This window comes from Anabrus simplex, chromosome 4, assembly GCF_040414725.1.
Source record: "Anabrus simplex isolate iqAnaSimp1 chromosome 4, ASM4041472v1, whole genome shotgun sequence".
Lineage (NCBI taxonomy): Eukaryota > Metazoa > Arthropoda > Insecta > Orthoptera > Tettigoniidae > Anabrus > Anabrus simplex.
The window spans coordinates 141,745,688-141,772,319 of NC_090268.1; the positions used below are offsets into that span (position 1 = coordinate 141,745,688).

Sequence of the window (26,632 nt, forward strand, 5' to 3'; positions counted from 1 at the left end):
AATGGAATGAATGAAGCCCCCATATAGCGACGAGGATATGAATTGTGCCGGCTGACGAAGCCTGTCGCACTCCTCTGGGGCAATGATTAATGAATGACAGATGAAATGAAATGATATTGGAGAGTGTTGCTGGAATGAATTGTGACAGGGAAAACCGGAGTATCCGGAGAAAAACCTGTCCCGCCTCCGCTTTGTCCAGCTAAAATATCACATGGAGTGACTGGGATTTGAACCACGGAACCTCGCGGTGAGAGGCCAGCGTGCTGCCGCCTGAGCCACGGAGGCTACAATGATGACGATGATGATGATGATGATGATGATGATATAATTCTTCACGTAGCTTTCATCTTGCATTCGGGAGATAATGGGTTCGAAGCCCACTGTCGGCAGCCCTGATGATGGTTTTCTAGGTTTCCCATTTTCACACCAGGCAAATGCTGGGGCTGTACCTTAATTAAGGCCACGGCCGCTTCCTTCCTACTCCTACCCCTTTCCAATCCCGTCGTCGCCATAAGAACTATCAGTGTCGGTGCGACGTAAAGAAAATTGTAAATAATAATAATAATAATAATAATAATAATAATAATAATAATAATAATAATAATAATAATAATAATAATAATAATAATTTTAATTTTGCCGATATTTTTTGTTTTATATTATTAGCTTACTACAGCTTAGTCTAGTTTACAAAACGTTTCAGATCTAGTAGTGTGATCATTGAGCATGTTTTTATTTTCTAAACCAAACTGTTAGAGAACCAATCGTCCGAGGGCGTCAAATAGAAAGACCTGCATCGGGCTAACTGAACATGTCTTCGGACACGCCCGGCACTAAACGTCATTACATAAATAAATAAATAAATAAATAAATAAATAAATAAATAAATAAATAAATAAATAAATAAATAATGATACAGAGAAAATATTGATATATGTATTGTTCAATACAAGATTATTTAAACTCAGTTCTTCAGGTATATTCTATGCTACGGTAGTTGAAATTATGTTTCTTTCTTTCTTTCTTTCTTTCTTTCTTTCTTTCTTTCTTAATCTGTTTACCCTCCAGGATTGGTTTTTCCCTCGTACTCATCGTGGGATTCCACCTCTACCGCCTTAAGGTCGGTATTCTGGAGCGTGAGACTTTGGGTCGGGGATACAACTGGGGAGGAGGACTAGTACCTCGCCCAGGCGGCCTCACCTGCTATGCTAAACAGGGGCCTTGTGGGGGGATGGAAAGATTGGAAGGGACTGACAAGGAAGAGGGAAGGAAGCGGCCGTGGCCTTAAGTTGGGTACCATCCCGGCATTTGCCTGGTGGAGAAGTGGGAAACCACGGAAAAGTACTCGAGAATGGCTGAGGTGGAAATCGAAACCACCTCTACTCAGTTGGCCTCCCGAAGCTCAGAGGACCCTGTTCTAGACCTCATACCAGTTTTTGAAATTTCGTGGCAGAACCGGGAATCGAACCCGGACCTCCGGAGGTGGCAGCTAATCACGCTAACCACTACACCACAGGCGGAATGGAATTATGAATTCCCATTTGCTTTACCCAGCGAGTTAGATGTGCGGTTAGGGTTGCGTAACTGAGAGCTTGGATTTGGGAGATGTGGGTTCGAATCCCGCCGTCGGCAGTCCTGAACATCGTTTTCCGCGGTTTTCATTTCAAACAAGGCAAATGCTGGGGCTACTGTATACCTTAATTAGGCCCCAGCCGCTACCTTCCGAGACCTTTTCCATCCTTTCGTCGCCGAAAACCTTCGATGCGTTAGTGTAACGTTTAAAATACACTAGCTAAACAACTTGCTTTTAACAAACATCGCCAAACTACATTATTGTACATGTTTCATCCCCCTGTGGTTGGACACGTTAGAATAACACCCATGGACTCCCCTGCCCGTCGTAAGAGGCGACGAAAAGAGGCCCCAAGGGATCTTAACTTGGGAGCATTGGTTGGCGACCACTGCGCGCTTAGCTGAGTCCTGGCTTCGCTTCCATTTACTTCTGCCAGCCTCCTTACTTTAATCTATCCTATCCGATCTCCTTTGGTCAACTCTTGTTCTTTCCGACCCCGACGGTATTAGGTGTCGCGGCCAAGGGAGTTTTTATTTCATGCCCTTCGTGACCCTCGTCTTTCTTTGGCCGATACCGTTATTTCTAGAAGTGTCGGATCGCTTTATTTTCCCCTCCGATTAATGTTAATAGAGGGTGGTTGCCTAGACGTACGCCCCCTTAAAACAATAATCACCACCACCACCACCACCACCACCACCACCACCACCACCACCACCACCACCACCACCGCAAGCTCCAAGGAGCAACATATGTTTTGAGACCCGCCAAACACATTTTCATATTATTATTATTATTATTATTATTATTATTATTATTATTATTATTATTATTATTATTATTATTACCAAAAGATGTGTGCCTTAGGCAGGCAGTTTACTGTTTCTCTCATAAAACTACCACCACTACCACCACCACCACTACCACCACCACCACAACCAATAACAACAACAATTGCGTGTGACCTCCGGCGAGGTCTGGTGTGGATTTTTCAAGTAAACGCCTATGGGGGACCTGCACATCTGTGAGGATGGGGCCCTACCTAGGATGCATCTTTAATTTTTGGGAGTACATGGAATTGAACCTAGCCCTCTGTGAACGGCAACTAATAGTCCTAACTGTTACACTCTAGAGGTAGACGCCTTCTTCCCTATATGAACTGTTTTATAGGCGTGAAGTTTTAAAATATAATATTTTGTAGTTGTACTAACATCGAACTTGACCCTGAAAAGAGACCTCTGTGGCACGGTGGATTAGCAGTTGTCCTTCCATCCGCAAGATCCCAGCTGAGTTCGTTGACATTTGAGGGCATTTAAATGCAACAAGTCAGTATCGTTGACTTCTTTCACGTTAAGGAACTCGAGTTGGACATGATTCCAACACCCTGGCATGTCTTGAAATAAGTAGCACTTGAAGAAACGTCTACTATCATCATCATCATCATTACGGACTTCATAGAGCATACCGACTCGTTGTACGTAATCTTCAACCCTCAGTAAATACTCCCACATTCGAAGGAGGTTCCCCCTATGGGTGGTGGTGGTGGTAGAATAACACCTAGGGTAACTCCTGCCTGTCGTAAGAGGTGATTAAAAGGAGCCTCAGGGTCTCTAAACTTGGAAGCGTGGGTTGGCAACTACGGGGCCCTTAGATGAGTCCTGACATTGCTTCCACTTGCTTGAGCCAGACTCCTCACTTTCAACTATCTTATCCGACCTCCCTTGGTCAATTCTTGTTCTATTACGACCCCGACGGTATTAGGAGCGAGGCCTAGGGAGTCTTTCATTTCCACGCCCTTCGTGGCCCTTGTCTTTTTTTTTTTTTGGCCGATATCTTCATTTTTCGAAGTATCGGATCTCTTCATTTTTTGTCTCTCTGATTACTGTTAACGGAGAATGGTTGATTAGTTGTACTTCCTCTTGAAACCATAATCACCACCACATTCGGAGGAGGTGATTATTATGCATGCTTTTTATGCGGATTGAAAGAGTAATTAATTCGTAATTCAATAAAAGTGATTATTACAACTTCCTAATTAATAAGCTCCGTAATAAATCAGGGTGCATCGAGTAAAGAAATTACGGAGCTGAGACGGTTAAGGTGCTAGCTTTCTGAGCCCAAGGTGGCGGCGGGTTCGATCCTGGCTCAGTCCAGTGGTATTTGAAGGGGGTGTTCAAATACGTCAGCCTCATGTCTGTAGATTTACCGGCATGTAAAAGAACTCCTGCGGAACTACGGCGTCTCCGAAAACCGTAAAAGCAGTCAGCGGGACGTAAAACCATTGTTATTTTCATTTTAATAAGCCACCCAAGAGAAGTCTAACTGGCAAATAAAGTCTGGCGTAAGTAAACGCAAGCAGTGCGAAATTCCGATGAGGGTGTCACCCAAGGCTGTTGTTGCTTATATCCTAATGAGTTAGCTCACAGAAATATCTCACTTGAAGCATCTTTTCTTCTTCTTCCTCTTCTTCTGTTCGTCTTCTTCTATTTTGGGCCGATGACCGTGATAGTATTGCCTTTTAAGACTGAATAAGCAACAATCATCAGGTACGCTTTTCTCACGGACGAGTTCTATTGCCACTTCCTCTCGCTGCATTTGCATTACAAAAGAAGTGGGAGCTGAAATCGAGCCCTTTGTTCCTACCTCTGGTATTCAGCACTTTATGCTATCAAGTTCGTTATCGCCTTTTCAAGACCTTTATTAGTAAGGCTATTCGAAGATTGGTCGAATATGCTAGCACGAACGCCCGTCATGAAAAAAAAAGTAAATCCACAGCCTGTTTCCAGTCATTCATCAGGAATGAAATGAATAAAGCTCCATCTAGCGGCGGCGATAGGAACTGTGCCGGCTGCCGAAGCCTGTCGCCGCACTCCTCTGGGGCAATGGTTAATGACTGGCAGATGAAATGAAATGATACTGGAGAGTGTTGCTGGAATGAAAGATGAGAGGGAAAACCGGAGTATCCGGAGGAAAGCCTGTCCCGCCTCCGCTTTGTCCAGCACAAATTTCACATGGAGTCACCGGGAAATGAACCAGGGAACCCAGCAGTGAGAGGCGGCGCGCTGCCGCCCGAGCAACAGAAGCTCTGTAATATGTAACTGAGTAAAATATTCCTCAGGTAATTGTAATTCAGCCCAATTACTTTTATTGTACTCTTCCCATCACCGAACGTAGGCTATGTTGGCAATAATATATCCGACCTTAAACTTGGCCAAATTCACATGAAAAGCCGACCCCAATATATTCGGAAAAGAGGCCAGAAAGAAGGAAAGCAATGACGTTAATCATTACGCATACATGTAGAGCCTCCGTGGGTCAGGCGGCAGCGCGTTGGCCTCTCATTGCTGGGTTCCGTGATTCAAAGCCCGGTCAGTCCATGTGAGATTTGTACTGGACAAAGCGGAGGCAGGACGAGTTTTTCTCCGGGTACTCCGGTTTTCCCCGTCATCATTCATTCCAGCAACACTCTCCAATATCATTTCATTTCATCTGTCATTCATTAATCATTGTCCCAGAGTAGTGCGACAGGCTTCGGCAGCCGGCAAAGTTCCTATCCTCGCCGCTAGATGGGGCTTCATTCTTTCCATTTCTGGAAACAGGCTGTGGATTTTCATTTTTATTACGCATATATAAACAAAAATAATAATGCAATCTATTGTGTCTCGTCTTCGGGTTTAAGAAAGAAGAAACTAGTAACCTGACCTTAGAATACGGAACAGGATTGGCACATTATTCTCTCCTGCGTTTAGAAGAATGAAGGTGTAAGAAAGGGAAGGGCCACGAATATCCATTCGGTAAGGTATACAGGTTCCGCCTCTGTGGTGTAGTGGTTAGTGTGATTAGCTGCCACCCTCCGAGGCCCGGGTTCGATTTCCGGCTCTGCCACGTAATTTGAAAAGTGGTACGAGGGCTGGACCGGGTCCACTCAGCCTCGGGAGGTCAAATGAGTAGAGGTGTGTTCGATTCCCACCTCAGCCATCCTCGAAGTGCTTTTCCGTGGTTTCCCACTTCTCTTCCAGGCAAATGTCGGGATGGTACCTAACTTAAGGCCACGACCGCTTCCTTCCCTCTTCCTTGTCTATCCCTTTCAACCTTACCATCCCCCCGCAAGGCCCCTGTTCAGCATAGCAGGTGAGGCCGCCTGGGCGAGGTACTGGTCATCGTCCCCAGTTGTATCCCTAACCGAGAGTCTGAAACTCCAGGACACTGCCCTTGAGGCGGTAGAGCTGGAACCGTGGCTGAGTCCGAGGAAAAACCGACCCTGGAGGGTAAACAGATAAAGAACAAGAACGAGAAGAAGGAGAAGAAGACTATTTTGCTATTGGCTTTAGGTCGCACCGACACAGATAGGTCTTACGGCAACGATGGGACAGGAAAGGGCTAGGACTGGGAGGAAGCGGCCGTGGCCTTAATTAAGGTACAGCCCCAGCATTTGCCTGGTGTGAAAATGGGAAACTACGGAAAACCATGTTCAGGGCTGCCGACAGTGGGGTTCGAATTCACTATCTCAAGAATACCGGATACTGGCCGCACTTAAGCGAATGCAGCTATCGAGCTCGGTAAGAAGAAGAAGAAGATATACAGGGTGTATCTGAATTATACCGACAAAAAAAATGAGGGATGCTCTTCGTGTTATATAAAGAACGATGGCGCAATCGGATTGCGCACCTTTCGATAAAATGAGGCTACTTTGTTACTTCCGGGCACGCGATTCAAGTCGTTAAAATCGCCGTATTTACTGTGCCAGAGCCCATACGGCTTCACGCTACTGTGCTTCAGGGAGGGGAAGTGGGGGTGATGTTCTGTCCGCATTGGCTACTAAGTGTGCTTTATAAATTGGTTTCGGTACACCAACGAAAAAATGGCTGATATTCCCTAGCCTATGGCGGAACAAATGGCAACGGGAGAGAAACTGCACTGACTTATGGCGTCCGAAACCTTAATCGCCGCCAAACTCATCATTCAACCTGGGTGTCCATTGGCAGGCGACTGCGAGAAGGATGGCAGAAGAAAACCCTCATGTAACAGTAGTGCGCACTTTTCAGAATAGGTTTAGTGTCAATATTTGGGCCGGCGTTGTGGTGACAATTTACTTGGACCTCATGTCCTTCCTCCTTGCCTGAACGGTGAGGAATGCTTGGTACATATTACTGCCTGGATTATTGGAAGATGTTCCTTTCGGTATTCGGCAGTGAATTTGGCTGTGCTGTGTCATAATGGCACTTCACCGCATTTCACTCGCCATGTCACACAGGAAGATGGGTAAGCCGTGGCGGGCTAGTTAAATAGCCTCCGCGCTGGGCCGATGGACTTTTCTTGTTACGTAAAGTTCAAAGTAGAAATGGGAAAGTGGGGGGGGGGGGGGGGTATAGAACGTTTACTGTAATCAAACCACTGAGCGTATTGTTTTTGCTTTTTGTTTTTGTTCAGTATCTCATTCCTTTTACAATGTTGTGAGTAACTGAATGCACAAAAATTCAATGACGGCAGTGAAGCATCTTTGCGCATGTTAAGTAATAAAGAACGTTACTGAGGCCAGCAGATGAGAGGAGAAATAATCGGATGCATCGTGTGTCTTAATTACTGTGTGTTCTTGTACTGTGTGTACAATTACGGCTGCTTAGTAAACTTCTTCTTCTTTATCTGTTTACCCTCGAGGGTCGGTTTTTCCCTCGGAATCAGCGAGGGATCCCACCTATAACGCCTCAGGGACAGTGTCCTGGTGCTTCAGACTCTGGGTCGGGAGATACAACTGGGGAGGATGACCAGTACCTCGCCCAGGCGGCCTCACCTGCTATGCAAAACAGGGGCCCTTGCGGGGGATGGGGAGATTGGAAGGGATATACAAGGAAGAGGGAAGGAAGCGGCCGTGGCCTTAAGCTAGGTACCATCTCGGCATTTGCCTGGAGGAGAAGTGGGAAACCACTGAAAACCACTTCCAGGATGGCTGAGGTGGGAATCGAACCCACCTCTACTCATTTGACCTGCCAAGGCTGAGTAGACCCCACTCCAGCCCTCGTACCACTTTTCAAATTTCATGGCAGAGCCGGGAATCGAACCCGGGCCTCCGAGGGTGGCAGCTAATCACACTAACCACTACACCACAGAGGCGGACGCTTACAAAACAAACTGTAGATATTGCTTTTAAGAGACAAGGACAGTTCTGCTCGAGTCGAACGAAGAAACTTGTGCATTCGCGCGGAGCATTATCGCCCCACTTCCCCTCCCTTCCCTGAAGTACAGCACCTGACAGCGGTATGCGCTCTGGCACAGCAAATACGACGAGTTCGTCATTTTGAATCGCTTGCCCGGAAGTAACAATGTAGCGTCATTTTTTCGAAAATAAAAATGTTCTCACCGGGCGAGCTGGCCGTGCGGTTAAAAGCGCGCAGCTGTGAGCTCGCATCCGGCAGACAGTGGGTTCAAACCCCACTGTCGGCAGCCCTGAAGATGGTTTTCTGTGGTTTCCCATTTTCACATCAGGCAATTCAGGCTGTACCTCAATTAAGGCCATGGCCGCTTCCTTCCCATTCCTAGACCTTTCCTGTCCCATCGTCGCCATAAGACCTATCTGTGTCGGTGCGACGTAAAGCAAATAGAAAAAAAAGTTCTCCGCCAATTCGATTGCGGCATCGTTCTTTATATAACACGAAAAGCATCCCTGACTTGTATGTCGATATAACTCCGATACACTCTGTAGTGTTTACAGTGCACTTTGTCTTCTGGTATGGGGTAGATCCAGTATGTTGCTTTCATGGATCTGTTGTCCGGCTCCGTGGCTAAATGGTTAGCGTGCTGGCCTTTGGTCACAGGGGTCCCGGGTTCGATTCCCGACAGGGTCGGGGATTTTATCCATAATTGGTTAATTTCACTGGCACGGGGGCTGAATGTATGTATCGTCTTCATCATTTCATCATCATCACGACGTGCAGGTCGCCTACGTGTGACAAATCAAAAGACCTGCATCTGGCGAACCGAACTTGTCCTCGAGCACTCCCGGCACTAAAAGCCATAGCCATTTCATTTCATGGGTCTGTTTCAGTATTATCTTTGGTTTGACAATATGAAGGTGACCGATTGTGACGTATGAGCAATGTTAGTAATACCAATCCTTATTCAGCCAGCCCCTGTGATGAATTGCGTGAAAGTGTCACTCATAGGTTCATGTGCACGTATCAGTGAGCTTGGCAGATTAATATGAAACAGAACCTGTGGCACCTTGACTATATATGACAGCTAATAGTGGTCAACCTTTCCACTGAGTAAGCCTACGTAACATAGACCTACTCTTTATTATTATTATTATTATTATTATTATTATTATTATTATTATTATTATTATTATTGTAATTATCCGACTCCCTGGCTGAGTGATCAGCATTGAAGCCTTCGGTTCAGAGGGTCCCGAGTCCGATTCCCGGCGTCTGATTAATTCATCTGGCCCAGGGACTTGTTGCTTATGTGTGTCCCAACACACTCATATTCAGACAACACACCACACTACCAACCACCACAAAAACACGCAATAGTGTTTACACCCCTCCACAAAGGGTTGGCGTCAGGAAGGGCGTCTGACCGCAAAGGGCCAAATCCACACGTGACAGTTCACATCCGCGACCTCACAGGTGTGGGAAAAGCGGTAGAAGAAATTATTATTATTATTATTATTATTATTATTATTATTATTATTATTATTATTATTATTGTCGTCGTGCAGACTCAGTCATATTTCTTGCTGATTTTTTGTGTGTGTGTGTGATGTGAACGCTCAGACCACTCAACTGTCGATATAAACGGAAAATGTAAAGTACATTTGATGTATTTACATCTATTGTATCGAGTCGTGAGAATGTTTGTAGGGAAATGACAGTGCGGTAAGATAATTGTTTCTGTTTCCTCTGGCCAGTGAACGTCCCTCCCACTAGCTACACAAATCATACTGTCCCTTTAAAAATTAAAAGGAGGATGTGAGCTCATTCTCATTAGCATAGAGCAAATCTAGTTCAGCTTCAACAAACCAAGGAGGGAGATCGTAACTCCATGTTCAAGCATTTTAACAATATTCCAGCACATTGAATACATTGACATTTTGTTCGTTTTAAATTAGACTCCATTGGTTGAACGTGAACATTACGCCGAAGTCTGGTGGTGTGGTAGGCTTTGAATTAACGATCAAGCGACGGACGTACTTAGGTGGTACAATACGAATATAACATTTTGAGGCCTGTATTATTGGTAGCCTTAATTATTAGTCTCAATTATTTAATACTTTTCTTCGGTCTGAATAGCACCGATGTTAAAGTTGTTGATTTTTGCAAGGGGCTTGGGACATCTTGATCAACAGTTTCGTGCAGAGAGAGAAGAAGAGAGTTTGAAGTATCATAACTTGTATTATTATGATGTATGTATTGATGTGTATCTTAATAATTAATTTTGTAGCAAACAAGCTCCTATAATCACACGTTCTCTTTCTCATTGATTTACTTTCACACTCCGTTGTTGGCAGTAAGTAAACCGAGCTCGATAGTTGCAGTCGCTCAAGTGCGGCCAGTAACCAGTATTCGGAGATAGTAGGTTCGAACCCCACTATCGGCAGCCCTGAAGATGGTTTCCCGTGGTTTACCATTTTTACACCAGGCAAATGCTGGGGCTGTACCTTAATTAAGGCCACGGACACTTCCTTCCCACTCCTAGCCCTTTCCTTGTCCCATCGTCGCCATAAGACCTATCTGTGTCGGTGCGACGTATAGCAACTACCAAAACAAAAAAAAAACAAAAAAATAGACAGTAAGTAAGTGTTTAGAGTAAAAATTCTATGCCTTATACTCACGTTAGATTATTCCCATGGAGGTCTGTACAAATCTGTACGAAGTCGTTGAAATATAATTAAAATGTACGAACTGCAACTTTGAAGCACAAACAATACATTTTAAACAGATAATATCAAAACATGTTCAAACAGGTGGACGTTTTTTCACTCATAAATATACGAGACAAAACACTGGGAACCCCGACGTGAATCATAAGTAGAGTACAGTATCAGCGTGTGGATCCCAAGATTACAGATTTAAACCTGATAAACGTAAGCTAGTCCATTTTATGTAAGACAGAAAGTTAGTCCAATTAACATTAGGATGTCGGCATCTCCAGGATCACTGGCGACATATTCAGTATTTACTCGAGAAAATAATTATCCGACTCCTAGGCTGTATGTTCAGCGTTGAGGCCTCCGTTTCAGAGAAAGCAACAATCGTGGATTCGACGTGATTCGCCAGAAGTGCCCACTGCCACGAAAATCCATAGTGTACCAGCAGCGTTCGAACTATCACCCCGTGTGTGGAAGATCGCCAAAAGGATATATACGAAACATGGAGTATGCAACGACTCTTTAATTTAAAATGGATTCAGATCACTGATCCACTTTGCAGTTGCCAAGCAGTACGTCTGACCATCAGATATCGCTCAAGACTGCAGCATCACAGCATATCGAGGTGACACGATCGACTGCTGTGTGTTGTGTACCGAGGCACTAGAATGGATCGAAAAGCTGCTTTTTAATATTTAACTTGCTTCTTTCTACCGACGGTATTCTAATGAAATAACATGTGTAACCATTCGCTAAATAAATAAATAAATAAATAAATTAAATAAATAAATAAATAAATAAATAAATAAATAAATAAATAAATAAATAATCCTAGACCATTTCATGGTTACTTAGTTGTACTCCTCTTAAAACAAAAATCACCACCTCCTCCTCCTCCTCATACAGCACGATCCAACAATCTGACAATTCACTGTTTTACTATGGATCCCAATCGCACTTCGACTCCCAGGTGATTTCATATTGACCGATTAGTTCTCTTCACAGTCTATGAGATTCTCAGCATTCTCATCCAACAAGACAGTCTGAAGGCATTGGTATGGAGTCCGACATTCAGGTGTAGAGAGAAAAGTGGAGAACATATGTGCTGAGACGCATTTTAGAGGCGAAAATATCGTTTTTCGTTCAATTTATCAGGCTGCTAATAATATATTGATATTTCGTCGTCTATCCATGTGTCCTGTTTTCACTTCAATCAATCAATCAATCAATCAATCAATCAATCAATCAATCAATCAATCAATCAATCAATCAATCAATCAATCAATCAATCAATCAATCAATCAATCAATCAATCAACCGATCAATCAATCGATCGATCAATCAATCAATCAATCAATACTGATCTGCATTTAGGCCAGTCGCCCAGGTGGCAGATTCCCTATCTGTTGTTCTAGTCTTTTCTCAAATGTTTGCAAAGAAATTGGAAATTTATTGAACACCTCCCTTGGTAACTTATTCCAATCCCTAATTCCCCTTCCTATAATCTAATATTTTCCCCAATTTGTCCTCTTGAATTCCAACTTTATCTTCATACTGTGATCTTTCCTACTTTTAAAGACACCACTCAAACTTATTCGTCTACTAATGTCATTCCACACCATCTCTCCACTGACAGCTCGGAACATGCCACTTACTCGATCAGCTCGTCTCCTTTCTACATAGTCTTCCCAGCCTAAACGTTGCAACATTTTTGTAACGCTACGCCTTCTTCGGAAATCACCCAGAACAAATCGAGCTCCAGTGCTGTTTGTCTCGCTAGTGAATGTGTATGCATGGTCTTTCAAATATAATTTCCTCTTTTACAACTCGAAATATTGTGTTAAAAGAAAGGATAAGTTCTAGCCTGCAAGTTGTGCGAATCATTTGACAATGTGGCCCCCCTTGTTGACATTATTGCAGAGTAGTTACGGGCTTGACTATTGTGTCCCTACTTTCGTAAATGGACCTATAAAACCTATTTGTATGTTGTTTGTCTGCCACATAGTCCCGTTCCTTAAGGTGGTGGTGGTGGTGATTATTGTTTAGAGAGGAAGTACAACTGGGCAACCATCCTCTATTGAGGCTAATCAGAGGGAAACATGGAAGGAGTCCGACACTTAAAAACAAAACAAAAACTTCAGCCAAAGAAATACAAAGGCCACGAAAAGCGTAAAAATGAAGTATTTCCTAGACCTCGAATGCTTTAATACCGCCGGGGTCGGGAAAGAACAAGAGTTGACCAAGAAAGGTCGGATAGGATGGATAGGTGAGGAGCCAAGTACAAGTGGAAGCAATGCCAGACCTCAGCTAAGGGCACCGTGGTACCCTTTGTGGCCCTTGTTTTCCTTTTGTACAATTTCTTCATTTTTTTGAAGTGTCTGATCCCTTCCATTTTCCTCTCTGATTAGTGTTATATAGAGGATGGTTCCCTAGCTATACTTCCTATTTGTTACATATTGCTTTAAGTCGCACTGACACAGATAGGTATTATGTGACGATGGGATACGAAAGGCCTACGAGTGGGAAGGAATCGGCCGTGGCCTTAATTAAGGTACAACCCTTGCATTTGCCTGGTGTTAAAAGTGGGAAACCACGAGAAACCATCTTCAGGGCTGCCGACACTGGGGTTCGAGCCCACTATCTCTCGGATGTAAGTTCAAAGGTGCGCGTCCCTATCCGCACGGCCAACTCGTCTGGTGTACTTCGTCTTAAAACTATAATCACCACCTGTTATATAGATGATGGTTACCTTGATATACTTCCTCTTAGAACAATAATCACCACCACCACTTTTCAAGCACTTCGTGGCCCTTATCTTTCTATACCCGATACCTACATTTTTCGAAGTGTCGGATCCATTCCTTTTTTCTCTCTGATTATAGAGGAACGATGTGTTTTTTTCATAATTTTTATTTATTTTATATGTCAAAGGGGTGCTGCACCATAGTATCCTTTACTTTCACCTGAGAAATTTGACAACCCTGGACACGTGACTTCAACAGTTTTGTTATATACTGTCGATGTTTTGCGGGATTGTCGTTTCTCTGCATGCAAGTAATTGGTCGTGTGTGGTTTATCGTGCTATGAACTCAACTTTCAGATTACGCAGCTCAGTTCAGTATCGATATCCCTTTTGTTTCCCTTCTATGTGGTACAGAGGAGACCTGGATTTGATTCTTACTTAAACAATGAGAGCATTTACTTCGATGGAATTAACGAAATGCCGCAGAAATGACGTTAAAACAAATACTTGAGTGGAGATTACAACACACCGGATTAAAGCATTCCGTTTGCGTCACTGGAAATCAATTGTTCCTTGTTCTGAATATTGAGACACTAACTCGTAGGTTAAACAGAAGTGGCTCAAGCAAGCGGACCAGTTCATCACCTTTGCGGGCTGAAAACATCAACTTAACTCTATCCCTCGTTGGCAGCGGACTACTTTTTACATCAGCAGAGGGAGTTCAGGCGTCTGTACGGAAGAAATATTTTGTGCAAGGAGAACATTTTAAAGCTAAATTTGTGTACTTTTTCCTTTCTACAGAAGTTTCTCCGTGGCTCTGACGGTTAGGCTTTGACATACTGATTTTTTAAGGTACCAGCTGTCGTACCCGTCGTTGATAGGTTAATTCCCAATGGATGGAGGAGGTAGAATAACATCCACGGTATCACGTGCCCGTCATAAGAGGTGACTAAAAAGGGCCCCAGGGGATCTTAACTGGAGAACGTGGGTTGGTGATCACAGGGCCTTTAGATGAGTCCTGGCATTCTTTCCACATACTTGTGCCTTAATTAAGGTACAGTCCCAGCATTTTCTTGGTGTGAAATTGGGGAAACCAAGGAAAACCATCTTCAGGGCTGTGCCGACACTAGAGTTCGAACCCACGATCTCCCAAATGCAAGCTTACAGCTACGTGACCCATCCATTCATTGTTCATGCCATTTTTTATTTTGGTCAGAGGATGATTTAAAACTTTTAATTTGTCATTTAATGTCGTACCATCAGGGGCCGATGACCTAGATGTTAGGCCCCTTAAAACAACAAGCATAATCATCATCACTTTGCGAATGCACATTTCTGAGAGAGGATAAGGCCTTCTGACGCATAAAGAGATACCGGTTTGACAACAATGTTATAATAATGATTTTTGGTATTTATAGAAAAGTACATTTTTAATATATATTCCGGGTGGTTTGGAAAGCTACCTCAATTTTCCTTATTATTATTAACCAGCCCTATGGTGTAAAGGTAGTGTGTCTGTCTCTTATGCCAAGGCCAAGGGCTCTTTTTGTGGTCAGTTCAAGGATTTTAATTCTGGACTGAGAAGTAGAACGGGGCTCACTTGATATGAGATTTTCTCAAGGAAGCAGGCGCACAGTCAGAAGATGACGCTACTGACCTGGTGTACATAGACGAACACTGGTTGCCATGGTTACAATGGTGTCGGGGAAATAGATGACGCTATTTCTGGATAGACCTCCAGCCCCAAAACATATCCATGTGAATAACAATCTAACCAAATAAACAAACATTGAATATAAAGATAAGCACAAATATGCGAAAAATGTTCGGAGGTGGACATCTAATTCACAGATCCGTTTGACTGCTTCATAGAGGAGCAATAAATAACATAAATAATTTCGTGCCGAGTGCAGCCCTTATAAGGCAGACCCTCCGATGAGGGTAGGCTGCATCTGCCATGTGTACGTAACTGCGTGTTATTGTGGAGGAGGATAGAGTTATGTGTGTTGTGTGAGTTGCAGGGATGTTGGAAACAGCACAAACACCCAGCCCCCGAGCCATTTGAATTAACCAATGAAGGTTAAAATCGCCGACCCGGCCGGGAATCGAAGCCGGGACCATCTGAACCAAAGGCCAGCCAACGAGTCGGACATAGGGGGCAGTGATATAGATCTAGTCACCAGTCCAGGCCCACAGTCAGCATTCATGGGTCATAACTAGGGCCCGGATTCATATACACTAAAACTTCGAAAAACATGCATGCACGTATGCACCAAAAATATTGAATATATGCACGAAAATATGCACTAAAAATAAAACAAAATACACTTACCAAACTCAGTGTATGTTTAACTCAGTGTATGTTTCATTCCTTGCAAAATGATGCATGGCAGGAAGTTATTAACATTTTTTCAATGTTTTCCGGGGTCATTGACTTTCTATTGTCGGGCAGAATTTATTTATACGCTGAAAATGATTGTTCTACGGCGACGAATGCAACTGGGCTTTACTTGTACACTTGGCAATGACTGCTCGGAACATTCTTCTGGCAATGACTGCCTGATTACACTTCTGTAGTTGCTTATGGATTGAAATGTCAGAAAGAAGGAAATAGCTGTTGTGAAAAGAGTCATTATCCCCCCTGCGACACTGAAAGTACTGTCCTTGATCAGGGAAGGCTTCTCGTGTTGCCAGGGGATGTAAAACATATATAGAGCTCATTAGACGTTTCATTTAGTTCAGAAATCCTACATAATCGATCACACCTAAGATAAAAATATATCTATAAATGCACCAACGTTCAAAATATGCATTTGCATATGTACATATGCATTTTAAAAATATCCGGACTCTAGTGATAACATCGACAGTCTGGTGGGGGGTTCCACAATCGCACTCTGGATTACCTACCTTTCCCTACTTAAAAATAGAAAGTTCCTGCTGCACCCTGAATTCATATATCCGTGATCTCATGCTAAGTTTGTACTAAACGAACCGGAGGAGGGACAGGTTAATACCGGGTTAGCTTGTCCCGTCCAATTCACAAATACGCGCATTTAATTCATAATCATTCCCCTGGGGTGGAAAAGGTCTCATCTAGGGTTGTACCGGGCGAGTTGGCCATGCGGTTAGGGGCACGCAAATGTGTGCTTGCATCCGGGAGATAGTGGGTTCGAACCCCACTGTCGCCATCCCTGCAGATGGTTTACCGTGGTTTCCCATTTTCCTACCAGGCAAATGCTTAATTAAGGCCACGGCCGCTTCTTTCTCACCCCCAGGCCTTTCCTATCCCATCTTCGCCATAAGACTTATTCTTTCGGTGTGACGTAAAGCAAGTTGTAAAAAAAAAGTATAGGGTTACGACCTGTCTCATAGTTCAGGCAAATATGATTTGTCACGTTCTTTCTTAGTTTTTTTTCTAGTTGTTAAACGTCGCAGTAACATATCGAAGCCTTTCGGCAACGCAAGGATGGGAAAGTTCTAGGATTGGGAAGGAAGCGGCCGTGGCCTTAATTAAGGTATAGCCCCAGCACTTAATGGTGTGAAAATGAGATGCTACGGAAAAACATTTTCAGAGCTGCCGACGGTGGGATTCGAACCCACAATCTCCCGATTGCAGGCTCACTGCTGCACGACCATAACCACACGGTAGCATTCGTTAATTAGGCCCAAGTCTTAAATACTAGAACTAACGATCAGCAAAATACTCGTTTGAGATCTTGGATCAGAAACAGATCGAGAAACAAACAAGCACAGTTGATTCGGTTGCCCGTCTTTGTCCATCCATCGCTAATCAAAACTGAAGGTCACCGTCAAGTAAGCTAAGCATTTTGTTGGGAGGGAGGGCGTAGTGTTACGTGCATGAAGCATTGTGAAAACACAAAGTAGTCCCAGGGTTAGCCAAAACCAGTCACCTAATACATAGATTCCTTGCGTTAGGGAGCATTTTCCAGGCTATGAGCTCAGCTCTGTCGGTGGGGGTCGTAGAATAACACCCATGATATCTCCTGCTTGTCGTGAGAGGCGGCTGAAAGGGGCCCCATAGGCCCTGAACTTGGGAGCGAGGGTTGACGTCCCCCTGAGTGTGGGGGCGGTAGAGTAACACACACGGCATCCCCTGCTTGTCGTAAGAGGCGACTGAAAGGGGCCCCAGAGGCTCTGAACTTGGGAACGAGGGTTGACGACCACGGGGCCCTTTACCTGAGTCCTGATATTGTTTCCACTTACTTGTGTGAGGCTCCTCACTTTCATCTATCCCACCCGACCTTCCATTGTTAACTCTTGGTATCTTCCAACACCGACGCTACTAGGTGTCGAGGGCTAGGGTGTCCTTCATTTTCACGCCCTTCGTGGTCCTCGTCTTTATTTGGCCGATACCTTTACTTTTTGAAGGGTCGGACCCCTTCTATTTTTTCTTTCTGATTAGTGTTATATAGAGGATCGCTGCCTAGTTGTACCTCCTCTTAAATCAATAATCACCACCAACACCGCCACCATCACACCGGAGTAAAGATAGCTTCGTCCGAGAACTGACTTCTTTCTAAGAGAATATCCCCCTGTGGGTGGGGGCGGTATCCCCTGTCTGTCGTAAGAGGTGACTAAAAGGCGCCCCAGGAGCTCTCAACTTGGGAGCGTGGCTTGGAGACCACATGTTATGAACCTGCGTGTATTTGGATATTGCGGAAGTGTAAGGTGTTGAATGTGAGGAAAGGAACGTTAAGGACGACACATATACCCAGTCCCCAGGCGAGGGATATTAATAATTTACAATATTAAAAACCCCTGACCCGGCCGGGAATCGAACCAGTGGCCGCCGGGTGACAGGCGGACGCGTTGCTCCCTACACCGCGGGGCCGGACGGCCCTTGTCTTTCCTTCGTCGATATTTTCATTTTTCGAAGTGTCGGATACCTTCCATTTTTCTCTCTGATTAGTTATATTAGTTATATAGAGGATGGTTGCCTAGTTGTACTTTCTCTTAAAACAATAATCACCACTACTTCTTACAGAATGCTGTTGATCGCAACTGCGAGCTCACTGCATTAGCTTTGCTGCACCGTGATTAAATTTTATTTAAGATATTACAATCCTTGAAAAATACACATCCTGTTCCAATTGTTTTAGTCTCATAGACAATTATTATTTGCCTCAGCAGATAGATAAATGGTACATGTACTGTATAAACAAGCTGAACACACTGAAGTTCTACTTTAACAATGGTTTTTGGTACGGCACAGGGCACGCACGCGCTATGCGGTTGTTGATAACGTTCGTGTATCACTTTTGATCATGAAGGTTCTACGAAAAAACCGTCCTGCACGTTAAAAAAGTATAATTATAGGTAATATCTGGCCGGCGCCGCGATATGAGAGTAGCGTGCCTGACATTTACCCCTACCACCACCCCCTGTGGGTGGGTGACGCAGACGAAGAATACACCCACGGTATCCCCGACTAAAAGTGGCGACCAAGGGATGATCAAATTAGAACCATGAAACTACTTGTGTTTAGTACCATCACGCAGGGAACACCATGGTTCGCTTTTACTTGCGCGTTGTACCACTATGTTAGGTACAAAATAAGTTTTGTGATTAGCAGCGACAGTGTGTGGCTCAGGATGCATTTTACAGTACCTGTGATTCATACACCTATATGAGCAACACCGTGGGATGAGCGACACCATGGTTCTGCCTTGCCTATGCTTAGTACTCACTATGTGAGGAACACCACGGGATAGTGCGAGTCCGTGTGGTTAGTCCACTTATGTGAGGAACGCCATAGGTTTGCGTTGTCTGTATAGGTTTGTCTTGCCTGTAAATAGCGCCGCAGTGTGCGAAACACCATAGCTCTGTGTTACATGTGCGAATTTCATTACATGTGAGTAGTACCATAATGTGTGGAATACCGCGAGTCTACGCTACTTTTGATTAGTACCGCAATGCGACAAATGCTCGGTTCTACTTTCCTAGCGATAAGTACCATTATGAGGGGCCGATGACCTAGGTTCTGGACCCGTTTCGACTAAAAGCATCATCGATTCAGTATTGTGCTTTAGAAGCAGTCGCTTGGTCAATAATACAATTGTTTAACGCTAGTTTCCGGGAATGTGGGGCATTGCGCGTTGGGTCCACTGATTGTTGTAACTTCATATCCATCCATTCATTCTTCGTCCCCACGTTATCGAATTCTGGTCAGTGGAGGATTATGGATTTTTAAATTGTCATAACATTTCGTACCATTAGGGGCCGATGACCTAGATGTTAGGCTCCTTTAAACAACAAGCATCATCATCATCATCATCATCATCATCATCATCATCATCATCATCATCACCCCTCCCCCTCCGTCACCCCTCCTCCCTCGGTTCGATTCCCGGTCAAGCCAGAGATGTTTAGCTGGATCTGAGAGCTGGTTTGAGGTCCACTCAGCTTACGTGATTACACATGAGGAGTTATCCCACGGTGAGATAGTGGCCTCGGTCTAGAAAGCCAGGAATAACGGCCGAGAGGATTAGTCGTGTTGACCACACGACTCCTCGTAATTTGCAGACCTTCGGGATGAGCATCGGTCGCTTGGTAGGTCATGGCCTTTCGGAGCTGTTATGAGTTTGGGGATATTATATTGACGAAAAGGTGAAAGAGAAGAGTTTGATGCAAATAAGTGATGAAATATCAGGTTCAACTTGGGCTCTATAGTTACCATATATGTTTTTCCGATAGTTGTAGGGACAAACTGAACGTGAAAATGTAGTCTTTCCTGACCTTGATATGATTCATTCTTTGACTATTTCGTGCAGGTCTTGTTTACTACGTTCTATAATGTTGCTCTAAGGAACATAGCTAATGGACCACTTAACTTAGCCTTGCAGCTAATTGTGAGTAATAAAGGAACCGTACAGATGTGGAATTCGCCTTTCTAATAAAACTGTAGCTCAAGTGGATAAAGAGCCACCTTCCACTACAGAAATGACGCTCCTTAATTTTCTACTCTACTGTATTTAAAGCAAAATTATACTATTTGCTTTACGTCGCACCTACACAGATAGGTTCTTATGGAGGTGATAAGGAAAGAAAGGCCTTAGAGTGGGAAGAAAGCAGTTAAGGTACAGCCCCAGCATTTGTCTGGTTTGAAAATGGGAAACCTCGGAAGACCATCTTCAGGGCTGCCGACATTGGGTTCCAAACCCACTATCTCCTGTATGCAAGCTCACAGCAGTGTGACCATAACCAGACGTCCAGCTCACCCAGTTAAAACAAAATGTTGTACAGTATAGTACAATGTTTTGTAAAGTAGGTCACCGATAACATACTGTTTGAATGAAAATAACATTTGAGTAATTCGAATATCGCCACAGACCCCAACTTGGCAGGTTCGATCCTGGCTCAGTCCCGTTGGATTTGAAAGTGCTAAAATACGTGAACTTCGTGTTGGTAGATTTACTGGCATGTAAAAGAACTCGTGCGGGGCTAAAATCCGGTAACTCGGCGTCTCCGAAGACCTTAAATGTAGTTAATGGGGCATAAAATCATGAACAGTACTAGATACAAAGTCGCGGTTCCACACATGGCGTTTTAACTTCAGAAAGCACCTCTTACAATGTCGATTGTGGGCTTGATTTCTACATCCAAGAACATGGTACAACATGAAGATCAATAAAATAAGAAATCAATGTCCTCCTTAGTAGCCAGCGGTACGCACCGCCTCACTGTACTTTTAAAAATCAACATTTGGAAAGTGTACACGATTTCCCTTATCTCGGTAGCAAAATAAATGATGGAAGAAGTAGAGGAGAAATTTTCAGTCGCATCAACAAAAGAAAGAAAGAAAAAAACTCTTCACGAGAATGATGGGTTTTCGATAGTGTTTCTTATCTTATGTTTGGTATTTATATGCACCCAGTCTGCATTTGTGTAACAAAACTTAGTATGATATTTCTTTCTTTCTTTCTTTCTTTCTTTCTTTCTTTCTTTCTTTCTTTCTTTCTTTCTTAATCTGTTTACCCTCCAGGGTTGGTTTTCCCTCGGGCTCAGCGAGGGATCCCACCTGTACCGCCTCCAGGGCAGTGTCCTGGAGCGCGAGGCATTGGGTAAGGGGATACAACTGGGGGAGGATGACCAGTACCTCGCCCAGGCGGCCTCACCTGCTATGCTGAACAGGGTCCTTGTGAAGGGGGGATGGGAAGATTGGATGGAATAGACAAGGAAGAGGGAGGGAAGCGGCCGTGGCCTTAAGTACCATCCCGGCATTTGCCTGCAGGAGAAGTTGAAAACTACGGAAAACCACTTCCAGGATGGCTGAGGTGGGAATCGATCGAACTCACCTCTACTCAGTGACCTCCTGAGGCTGAGTGGACCCCCTCATACCACTTTTCAAATTTCGTGGCAGAGCCAGGAATCGAACCCGGGCCTCCGGGGGAGGCAGATAATCACACTAACCACTACACAACAGAGATGGACAGCATGATATTTTTGTTGTAATTATAGTCTGAGAACGACTTTCTATAACTTTGAATTTCTAGTACCTGAAATAAAATAATTCGTGGTAAGAACAGGGGCGTAATGTTACGGCGTGCAACGCAGCGGGCCGGAGTCTTTAAAGGGCTCCGCAGTTTCCTCGCAAGAAAATAATATATCCTAACACTCTGCACGGAAATGGTCAGGACGGTTTTGTAGAATCTGTCGAAATAGTTTGTTTTTTACGTAGAGGAATTGCCACTTGGTGTCATCTAGCAGCGGTTTGTTGTGTTAACACAGCACAGCTGTAAAATATACTTGCCCTTGCCGTCTCTCTCAACAGCGTGACATGTTCCTCAGGAAGGACCTGCACCACATTATTTAAAAATTATTACAGGTATGAAAATTGATACCAAAACATCATTTTGCATTCGAGGCCTAGGGAGTCTTTCATTTTCACGCTCTTCGGAGCCCTTGTCTTTCTTTGGTCGATACCTTCAATTTTTGAAGTGTCAGACCCCTAGTTGTACTTCCTCTAGAGTTGCAGTCAATGGCGAACCGAAATGTGCATTAATCAAGGAGGTCACCATTTCGAGTACATACTGCGTTAGTTTGTGTCCATGTAGGCCTACCTCAAGTCCCTTCCACCGGCCATACTCTTCCCGTCCAGACTTGATCATCAAACGGCCCTTTTCAGGGCCACATAAACATCCATTCGCTGAAAACATTTATGTGAGACAATATGCCTGCCAAGTAGCACGAAATAAAAATATTAAAAACGGAACATCGAACATTCGAACCAGCTCGCACTTCATCCGGTCACTCATGAATTAACTGCCGGTTCAAACGGGTTAACGAGGGACCTACGTGGTCAGCGGAAGATTAAACTTTAGCTAGTACCCGTAGCGTAGACCTCTTGTAATCTTCCACGTGTCTAAAGGTTTCATTCGCTGTTAGAAATGGCCAGTGAGTTCATTCAGGACTACTACTGAAACGTTTTCATTCCTCCCCTGAAGGGGGAGGTGGGCCTCTTTAGACGGTAACGCCGTCTCTCAGGCCGGGAGATTTGTTACGGTGAAGGAGATGCTCGGAGAAGAGGGGGTTGGCGGCCGTAGCCTATACTAGGAACTCTCCCGGCATTCGCCTTAGTGCAGGAGAATGGAAAACTACGGAAAACCATTCTCAGGACATCCGACGGTTGGGGCCAGCCGTGAGGTCCAGTCCTGTCGCGTCTCCCGAATGCAGAGGCGTAGAGCCACGGTAGAGCCGTGGCCACTCCTCTGCTCGGTTGGCCGGTCAGAGTGCAGAGCTGTTGGACCCCGGACCAGCCGTGGCCACTTATGGGCCGAGTCTGCATCTACCGACCATCATTCAGGAACGCTACTCACAAATTCATCGCATAAGGCCGTCAGAACTCTAGGGAGTGGTCTCAATGACATTTGTAGTATGTTGAAATCGGCATTGTCCGATGTCTACAAAATGTGTGTGTGTGTGCGCGCGCGCGCGATGTGGCCTAAAACTACCTTCAAAGGGGCAGAAGACTCGAACTGTATACTAATTTATGCTATGTTAAACTGTATACTATATACCGAGCGAGTTGGTCGTGTGGTTAGGGTCGCGCATTAGCTTGTATTCGGGAGATGGTGGGTTCGAATTCCACCGTCGCCAACCCTGAAGATGGTTTTCAATGGTTTCTCATTTTCGCATCAGACAAAACCTGGGACTGTACCTTAAATAAGGCCACGGCCGATTCTTTCCCAGTCCTAGCCATTTCACATACTTCCATCTCCGAAAACCTTCGATGTTAGTGCGATGTTAAACCGCTAGATAGCATTCGGGAAATAGTGGGTTCGAAGCTCAGTGTCGGCAGCGCTGGAGAATGGTTTTCCATGATTTCCCATTTTCACATCAGGTAAATGCTGGTGTTGTACCTTAATTAAGGCCACGGCCGAATCCTTCCCACTCCTAGCCCTTTCCTATCCCATCGTCGCCATAAGACCTGTCTGTATCGGTGTGACGTAAACCAAAATGTAAAAAAGAAAACACTAGGAAAAAAAAGAAAAGTCTATACCCAGTGAGACAAAATTAGAAATAACAGCATTAAGAACACAAATTACTGAAGAAAACGTAAAAGATCACGAAGCGTACCGAGTACCATATACCATAGCTGAACCACGTTGCTAATGTACGGAGGTTTCGAGATCGCGCTCTATATGAATGGCAGTTTGGGATTGGTTGGATGTCTGTGTTTCCGGGCACAGCCAGTAGACGCCGCCTGAATGGGCCAAAACGTCAATTTAGAAGCTATAATGTTCAGAGTATATACGTAGTAGACTCGAGAACTATTCCTGATTTTGCTACAGATTAGGACCGGTTTTAGAGACTCGAACAGAGTGCAGTTACCATGAAGCTAACTCGATTAAGTAGACAATTGGATTAAAATTCCACTCTCGGCTATCACGATTTTTTCTATTCAGTGCTAAACAAGTATCGGAATGGTATTCAGTGACTGTTTTATATGATGTTGTTTAAAATGCTGCTCGCTGTTTTGTGAAGTTACCTCTTTGATCCTGCCTGCAGCGCGAAATACACGTCAGTGATTAGCGTTTACATGACTCGGCTAAAGAACGTGGCATGATTCAGCGAACGAAACTAAAAGGGATGTGAGTGAAGAAGCGATTAGGTCGAAGGTTAACTCATGGGACTTCGGATACGGTAATTTATTTCAGGAACTACTATGGTGAAGCCTCCGTGGCTCAGGTGGCAGCGCGCCGGCCTCTCACCGCTGGGTTCCGTGGTTCAAATCCCGGTCACTCCATGTGAGGCGGGTCAGGTTTTTCTCCGGGTACTCCGGTTTTCCCTGTCACCTTTCATTCCAGCAACACTCTCCTATATCATTTCATTTCATCTTTCAGTCATTAATCATTGCTTCGGCAGCCGGCACAATTCGTATCCTCGCCGCTAGATGAGGGCTTCATTCATTCCATTCCATTCCTGACCCAATCGAATGACTGGAAATAGGCTGTGGTTTTTCATTTTCAACTACTATAGGGGATTTTTCCTAGGTCATTCTCGCTACATCAGAACACAGTCTATAGAGTGATTTCCAAGTCACCCTATCTGCTAAATGGCAAGGAGGGAGCTGTTCATCTGGAATCAGCCATTCACGTTGGTACTGACTTCTGGTTTGTCATTTTTGCCGTGATGTTCTTGCGAGTACCTCAGACCTTGATTTGAGACGTTGACCTGTATTCTATTGTATAGTTAGTGTAGATAATACACGTTATATTTCTGACACGAGTAAATAAAACTGTTGTGTAGTCTGATAAAGGTGTTGGAAGAAAAACAATGTGTCCTTTTTGTCAGGTTTGACTTCCAGTGAGCTTTCATAAAGTGGTCGAAGTTCAGTAAGGCGAACAGTATTTTCTTAGTGATCACCTTACTGTCACGCCTTGGTTGATGTTACGTGTCCCACACTCTGTCTCAATAGTTCGGATTTCTTCGTATCATTCTCAAAGCTTCGTAAGGCTTGACTTGATTCATTTCTGCGAGGAAGTTCAATCTGATCTGTAATGTTTGTGTTTGATCTTTCATGTTCCTGCAGAACCCTCTTATTATGTTATGTCTCAAGGAAGCAGGCATGTTACTGTCTTCCTTAATTCTTTTTACTAATACAATTTGATTTACGTCGCTCCGAAACAGATAGGTCTTACCGCGGCGATGGGAAAGAGCTACGAGTGGGAAGAAAGCGACCGTGGCCGTAATGAAGGTACATCTCGATCTTTTGCCTGGTGTGAAAATGGGAAAGCACGGAAAACCATCTTCAGGGATTCCGACAGTGGGGTTCGAATCCACTATCTCCCGAATGAAAGCTGACAGCCGCTCTATCCAAACCGCGCAGACACTTGCTTGGTGAAATGATGATGATGCTTGTTGTTTAAAGGGGCTTAACATCTAAGGTCATCGGCCCCGCTTGGTGAAATATTCTACTGTTCATACACATTCACTAGAACGACTAATCTGCCCAGTTATTTCTAGACATCACCTTTGACAGAATTCACGACGGTTGGAAACGTGTGATATGGTAACGATGAATCGGTTAAAATCTGATGCTGGAAGAGCGCTTCCACGAAATTCGCTGGGCCAGACTTAAATTATCCTAGAAGTGAATAATGTTCATCAAATTCCGATATAATTTGGAAATTAAATTTGATAAATGAATTGACCGATTTCTAGATATGCTTTACCTTGAATTTATTTAAGAACCAGGAACAACAAGGTCATCAATTCCTTGTTATTATTGTATAATAGTCTGCTTTAGTACGTGAAGCTTAATCATATGCAGCCTCGTATGAGGGAAGTATTTGATTCAATCATATCTGGATATAACAATACCTAGAATGATCACAAAGTGTAATTAATTCACATCTTGCATCAATGTGCTAAGGAGGCAGGCGTATTACTATCTTGCCTGAAATATTTCGCATCACTAATTCAGTCCTCAACTCTCCATACGATGTATGCCTTGCGAACAAGAGCGTCTCTCATTTTCAACATTGAATGCCATTTCACATTTTTTACACGTGTAGTTGTAGGTGTCGACGGATCCGAAATGCCGTCTTGCAATTCCCATCCCTATTGGGTAGGCCATAACGAAATAATGTCTCTACCTGTGATTGGGGGTGGTAATATAACACGCATGGTATCTCCCACATCTCGTGAGAGGCGACTAAAAGGGGAACCAAGGGCTCTGAAGTTTGGAGCGTGGGTTGGTGACTTAGCTGAGTCCTGGAATTGCTTTGACTTACATGTGCCAGGCTCCTCACTTTCATCTATTCTATCCGACCTTCTTTGGTCAACTCTTATTTTCCGACCCCGACACTATTAGAGCATTCGAGTTTTTCATTTTCACGTCCGCCGTGGCTCTTGTCTTTCTTTGGCCGATATTTTCATTTTTCGAAGTGTCGGATCCCTTCCATTTTTCTCCCTGATTGGTTTTAAT

General features: G+C 44.1%; 1 protein-coding gene across 2 annotated transcripts in view; it reads left to right on the plus strand.

Annotated features, from left to right (window-relative positions):
• Nucleotides 1–26,632, plus strand: part of LOC136872510 (serine/arginine repetitive matrix protein 2) — a 135,619-nt gene that overhangs the window by 804 nt on the left and 108,183 nt on the right. The gene's annotated exons all lie outside the window — the stretch shown is intronic.